Here is a 6191-nt window from a genome sequence, read left to right as displayed (position 1 = left end):
GAGCGCTGCTTGGCCGCCCGTGAGTGCCGATCTGCCAGATCCCTGCCTGCCCTTTAGAGGATAACTCTTACACTATGGAAAGCCTGTTCCTACAGCCAGCTTATAACTCCCTTAAATGTTTTGGCACCGGGCTCTGCCAAGCCCTCCACGTATCGTCATTTCCACACATTTCCTCCATCCATAATTCCACGTACGATTGCACCTGGGTGCCAAGGTTGCTTAAAATATTCCTGCTTGGCACACGTGCGCGTTACAGCTTGAGAGATGTGAATGTTCCAGAGATGATGGCGATACGGCAGAAGGCACATGAAGCAGCGAGAGGAAACCTAACGCGTCAACCTCCAGACTTTCCATCCGGAGCCGTGCTTGGGGCTTTTCCAGTCTTCGTTAATTGGAGGGAGGTGATCTTTCCTTAACCATCCCCGAGGCCTGAATTCAGCCCCGGCCTTCCTCCCTCATCCTCAGCTGATGCCCTCATTTGGGGAAAGCACGAGGTCAGAGGTATCCTCTTAAATCCAGCGCACCGGCTCTTCTCGCCGCCTTTTTTCCCCCTCCATTTGGAAAAGGCAGAGGGGGAGGCTGGAGGGCTTGTGCTGCTGTTTGCGTCTTTCTGCGCCTTTGCTGTATCTGTGCCTAAAAACCACAAGTTCTTTTCCCCATCATAAGCTTTTCCCTTATTCAGGGCAAGCTTTTCACCCTGGGGGCTGTACCTCCTGGTCCCCTGGGATGCTCCGGTGTAAATTTGGGGCTATTTACACTCCTGTCCGGTGGGGCATGCAAAGGCAGTCATTTTTCTTAGGAATTCAGAGCAAAAACTCACTCACGAGAGCCAATGACCCCCTATGTAACCCACACACTAAAAACCAGGCTGGGACCACTTAAACCAGCCCCGATCGTTTTAACGTGCTCCGTGGGCTCTGCTTTGGCATCGCTGCAGGCTCCGTCCCAGAGCAGCGCCGGCCAGACCAGGGCTATGAGAGCTGATGCACGCGTTGTCCCTGCTCCGATCCTGCCTGCCGCCTTCTGCAGCCGCGCCGCGGAAATCCTGGCACTCGCTGAATGCCGTGGTTACAATTTTTGGCCAGTGTGCCCAAGGACTCGGAGGGCTTTCCCGGGAGCAAGAGCTCTGCTGGCTGTTCCCGTGCTGCTCCGCTGCTCCACATCACTCAGCCCCATATGTGCAGCCTTTAAATAGGTTTATTTTCAGCATTAATAGATTTTTTTGGGGTTGGTGTTTTTTTTTCTGCTCTCAGGGATTCATGAAATTTGGTGGTTGGAGCAGCTGAACGAGGAGCTGGGGGAAGCGAGAGTTAAAAACGATTAAAAGGTGGTGGTGGGAGCAATTCCAGTGTGGATGCAGGGATGAGGCAAAGCCCCTGCGAGACGGACAGGAATTTCCTCTGTGCAGCCTAGAGCAGGAGCTGGCCCCTCTGCTTTTTAAATCATTTTACTGTGGAAATGACCTAAAATTCACAATCCCACAAGGTACGGCGTGGGGGGAGGAAGAGAGGGAGGCTGCTGGCGCCGGTGCCAAGAGGCCACGGTGAGAGGCAGCCCTCCGTGGGGAGGATACAAGCCAGAAGAAAGCAGGGTGAGAAGCAGCACAGGCTCACAGCTGGGGTGACCCCACGTGAGGCAGGATCCGGCCCGGCGCTACTCTGCGCAGCAGTTCCGAGCGAGCATCTCCCATTTCCAGGCATTTTCAGGTTGTTTTTTTCCTTTTCCCCAGAACCTGTGCCTTCCCTTGCCATCGTCAATCATTTTGGCTGGGGATGGGAGCTTTATCTTCATTTTTGTCCTTGAAGAAGATGTCATCGCTCCGGCGTTAACGCGGGAACATTGCTTTCTGCTTGCCAGCACTTGCCGTTCCCGCAGAGCCTTCTCGGTGTCAGTCACTGCTGCAATAGGCTTTTTTTTTTCTTTTTTTCTTCCTTAATTTCCTGAGGTTTGCTGAGGCTGAGCTAGGAATAGGGGAGCTGCTCTGGGGCATGGGCAATCTTGTTCACCAAACGAAGCCTGCGTTTGGGGTAGTTCATTTGGTAGCTTTGAGGTCTGGTCATCTCCACCTCTGATGGGACCCAAAACCCACATGGGTGTGTTGCTGAGGGTGTATTTGGTGGCTGTTTCATGCCCCAGCTTCGTCTTACTGCTTAACCCCCATATAAGAGAAATAACCAGTTTGTCCCCAAAACGATGGTCCTAAATTTAGCTTTATCTCCCATCCACGCGCTGCTCCATGGGCACTGCGGGACTTACTGCCTGGGCTCAGGACTGGGCGAACCCACAGGCAGGTGTCGAGCATCTCCACGAGCCGTCCCGCCGCCCCGGTGTCGCCTCTGGTTTTCAATCGTTTTAATTCTTTAGCAACGGTGTCCCCGTATATTAGCTTAACATGTCGCTAGTGTAATATCCGTGGTGCTGATTGAATTAAAGAAAGGTTTCTGCTAAAACTGGGATTCGATTACGTCTGTTAATCCCTTTCCTCCCCCCAGAGGAGATGTTATGGGGAGCGCGGTAGGTGCTCTCCCGCTGTGCAAGGCTTTACCCAATATGCAGCGTGAACGGCTGGGGAATTAGGGCGAGGAGAGAAGATGCCGCACGGTTTGGTTAGTCAAGAAAAAGGAGCGTTTCCTTCCCAGACAGGAAAATCCCACTTTATGCTTGTTTCTAGTCTTCAACTTAACAACATTTTGCTCATTCCTTTCTTTAAAAGAAATGATCCTGTTGGAAATATTTATTGTGATGTCTCCCCTGCGGTACTGAGAGTACAGATGGAGCAAAATGGTAGTGGTTTTTAAAATTTATTTATTATTTTTTGGATCCCAGGAGAACTTGGGGATGTCTTCATCCATGTCTGGGGAAACATCGGCCCGGGATGCTGACTTTAGGGCAGGGCGCAAGCTCCCGTGCTGCACCGTTGAGGCTTTCGTGGCACGGGGCTGGGTTTGGGCTGGAATGAGCAGGGCGAGAGCAAAACCGAAAAGCAGAGTGTTGGGGCTTGCCTTGGTCCTCCCCCCCGAAGGGGAACTTCCCTCCCTGCCCCACGCCTGGGAAGCAGCACTGAAGGTTTTTCAAGCACTTTGAGAGCTCCTGTTAAAAGGTGCTATCAAAATGAAAAATGTGATTTTCTCTGAGTGGCCCCACCTGTGACTCATCCATCTCTATTAGGGCAGAGAGTCAGAGTGAGTTATGGGAAGTCCTTGTTAACCTCAGTAGAATTTTCTTCCTAATTTTGGGGGTGGTTTTGCTCGCTGGGGAGATCTAGCAGAGGATTCTCAGGGAAAAAATAGTTTAATGCTAATATAGCGCAGTGTTTATTAAAAGGAAATATTTTGCACTTCAAAGAATCTATCAAAGGCATGAATTTAGAAACAAAAAAAAAGACTTTATCTGACCATAAAATCTTGTCAATGCATTCTCTGTTTGTGGTGGGTAACCAAGTTTGAAACTGGGTTCTCACTAGGGTGGTTGTTTCCATCCCCGGTCAGGGAATGAGATAACTAGCTTTAAAAAAAGTCCAAACTAATAAAAAGGCAACATTTAGTTTGGCCTAAAAAATGGAAATCTCTCTCTTCTGTGAGACCGCTTGCTCCCCAAGACGCTGCTGACCTCAGGGAGATTATTTTTAGACGATCTCATTTTTAGGCTTCTTCCCACCAGAGTGGGATGGGGCCAGAAAGCAGGATCTGTCCCCAAAGCATCGCCGGGCTGCTTGAGGAGCTTGTTGGTGTTGCTCAAACCCATCCTGACCCGTCTTTACGGGGGCAGGAGGAGAAGCAGGTGCTGTGATGGTCACGTTGGCGAGTCAAGAGAGATGGTGCACGGGGCAGCATCTCTTTGAGGCTTTCTGCTCTGGCCTTTAAGTTATTTAGTTGATGGTTTTGGAGCGTTTTTCTTTAATTTGTGAAGTTTGTGTGAAAGGCTATTAAATTAAAGCAGGGTTTTGCCAAATCAGAGCACTTTCCTGAAAGCTCAAAATGAGTTCTTGCTTTTTTCTGCCTATTAGAAAGAAATATTATTATTTTCTTCAGAAGAGTGGTGGTGGTGGGGAATCTATAAATTCCTGGTTTTAATCTGCAACTAGAAAATAAAATATTTCTCCTTGCTGCTGGTTGTTGTGAAAAGTCTCATTTGGGGACGGGGAAGCGTCGCTGCCCTGTGCTGCTGGTGTGGGTTACCCTGCGGCGAAGCTCACGCCGTTTTCCATGTCGAGAGGATGGAAGTCCTGGCTGAGAAACTCTCCCCATGTCCCCCCGAGACCCTGGCACGCCGTAATACCCTATATTTAACTTCAGAGCTCGCTTAGGCTAAATAAGAGCCCTTTTATAGGGAATGGGAAAAGTTAAACATATTGCTTGGGTTTACAAGTAGTCATTAAATATTTGTTGCTGGGCTGTGATGGGTTCCCATTCTGTCTCTTACTCGCTGTCAAGTCTGTTTAAAGGGATATAAATAAGCCCGGAGGGGTTCTGCGGCCACGGTGGCTCAGCTCTGCCGGGGACAAGGCCCCGGCTTTGAATTTTCGGAGGGATTTTGGCTCCCCAGGTTTCTGCTTTCCCCCCGCCGTACAGAACCGCCTGATAAAGCAATAACTCAGCTTTATTGATTATGTCAAAGGCAGTAATTCAAGAAAGCTATTTAAATTCACAAGAGGAAGCTATCGCAATTATAAGTGTCTGCAGCAGATTATTAATCATTTTTGTTATGGCTATCAAGCCGCGAGACAGACATTTTCTGTAAGGCTTACGTGAGCGCCTGCTTTTCAGTAATGACTTGGGTTTTGCTCGCTTATTGGTTCATAATGTGGAATAAAAAAATAAGCAAACTGTTCTTTATCTAAATCAATATGCATAAAGCTTTATAAGATATTGCTACAGAAGCGTATAAACTTCCAGCAGTTTAAATTCATATTCTGTTTAATCCAGCCAAATCCCAGCGCTAGCTCCTCACCCCCCTTCCCTTTATTTCTCCAGCCTTGCTCCTGATTTGGGGCAAAGCAAGTTGATTTCCTGCAGTATTTGCCTGCACGTAAGTGTTAGTGAAAGGCTAAATCCAGACCCCTCGCAGTGGCCGGTGCTCTCGGAGGAGGCTTGCTGGGTCGCAGAGCTCCCCGGGGTCTCGCTGGCATGTTGCACGTGGCCGTGGCCATATCGTGGTCCCTGGTGGGTTTTTGGGTCTGAGCCTGCGCGTCCAGCACTTCACATCACCTGCTGCTGCCCGAATCCCTGTGCCATCGTCTTCCTCACCTGCTTTATTGATGCCTCACCCCCTGCCCAGACTCCCACGATGTGCTGCAGTTCACGGCAGTGGGGAAACCACCCGTGAGTTATTCCTTCATACCAGGAATATCCAACAGATTAGAGGAAATTTAGGCAAGGGGAATGAAAACCAGTGAAGTGATGGAGAGCGTGACTGATGGGGAATGATTAATAAGAAATCGAGGACCCATGTGGGAAGGGGGACGTCGTGTGACCGGAGAGCTGTGGTGGTTTGCTGGACGGGGCTGGAGCACCGGGGAAGGGAAAGGGCAGAGCTGGGTCTCGTGTCTTCGCGGTGCATTGGGTGCTTTTGGGTGCGGAGGATCCCAGTCCAGGTGATGCCCTGCTCCTCCCCCCAGCTGGAGCTGCTCTGGGGCCCTTCCTCCCCATCTCCTTGCTCAGGGTCTGCTGCAGACGGATGTTTTTGGGGCTGGTTATTGCTGTTCAGCTCTCCTGTGAATATCTGGCTCTTCCAGCCAGGGAAAATGGGCTTTTGCACCACTCCTTTAAATTACTACTTACCTTTGGTTACCAGCAAGACCCCAGAGCTGATAACGCCGGCAGGTTAAAGCCGGGCAGTCCTGGCTGATGGCCAGTCCCCGTTTATACTGTAGACAGGTTTTTTTTTTCCCCCAGAAAGGCAGTTAAGCAGAACATTTCTCTATAAAAAGCTGCAAAAGAGTTCAGAGCAGCTCTCCCTCTCCCATCTCCTTTGCTTAGTGACCTAGAACTAAATGTTTTATTATTAGAAGGAGAAAAAAAAGGTAATATGTATATATTCAAGGCAGGTCTTTGATACAGGGTTTTGGGAGGGCTGTTCTCTACAACAGGATGAGGTGATGCTTGCATGGGTCACCTGCTGAAGAGGGTGAGAGGCCTAAAGCATCCTCTTCAGTGGATGAAGAGGTGTGGGGTCCCTGTAAGCACGGAGTC

The sequence above is a fragment of the Pygoscelis adeliae genome, unplaced genomic scaffold, assembly GCF_000699105.1.
Source record: "Pygoscelis adeliae isolate BGI_AS28 unplaced genomic scaffold, ASM69910v1 Scaffold353, whole genome shotgun sequence".
In the NCBI taxonomy this organism is placed as follows: domain Eukaryota; kingdom Metazoa; phylum Chordata; class Aves; order Sphenisciformes; family Spheniscidae; genus Pygoscelis; species Pygoscelis adeliae.
Note: the sequence above shows the minus strand (reverse complement) of the source record.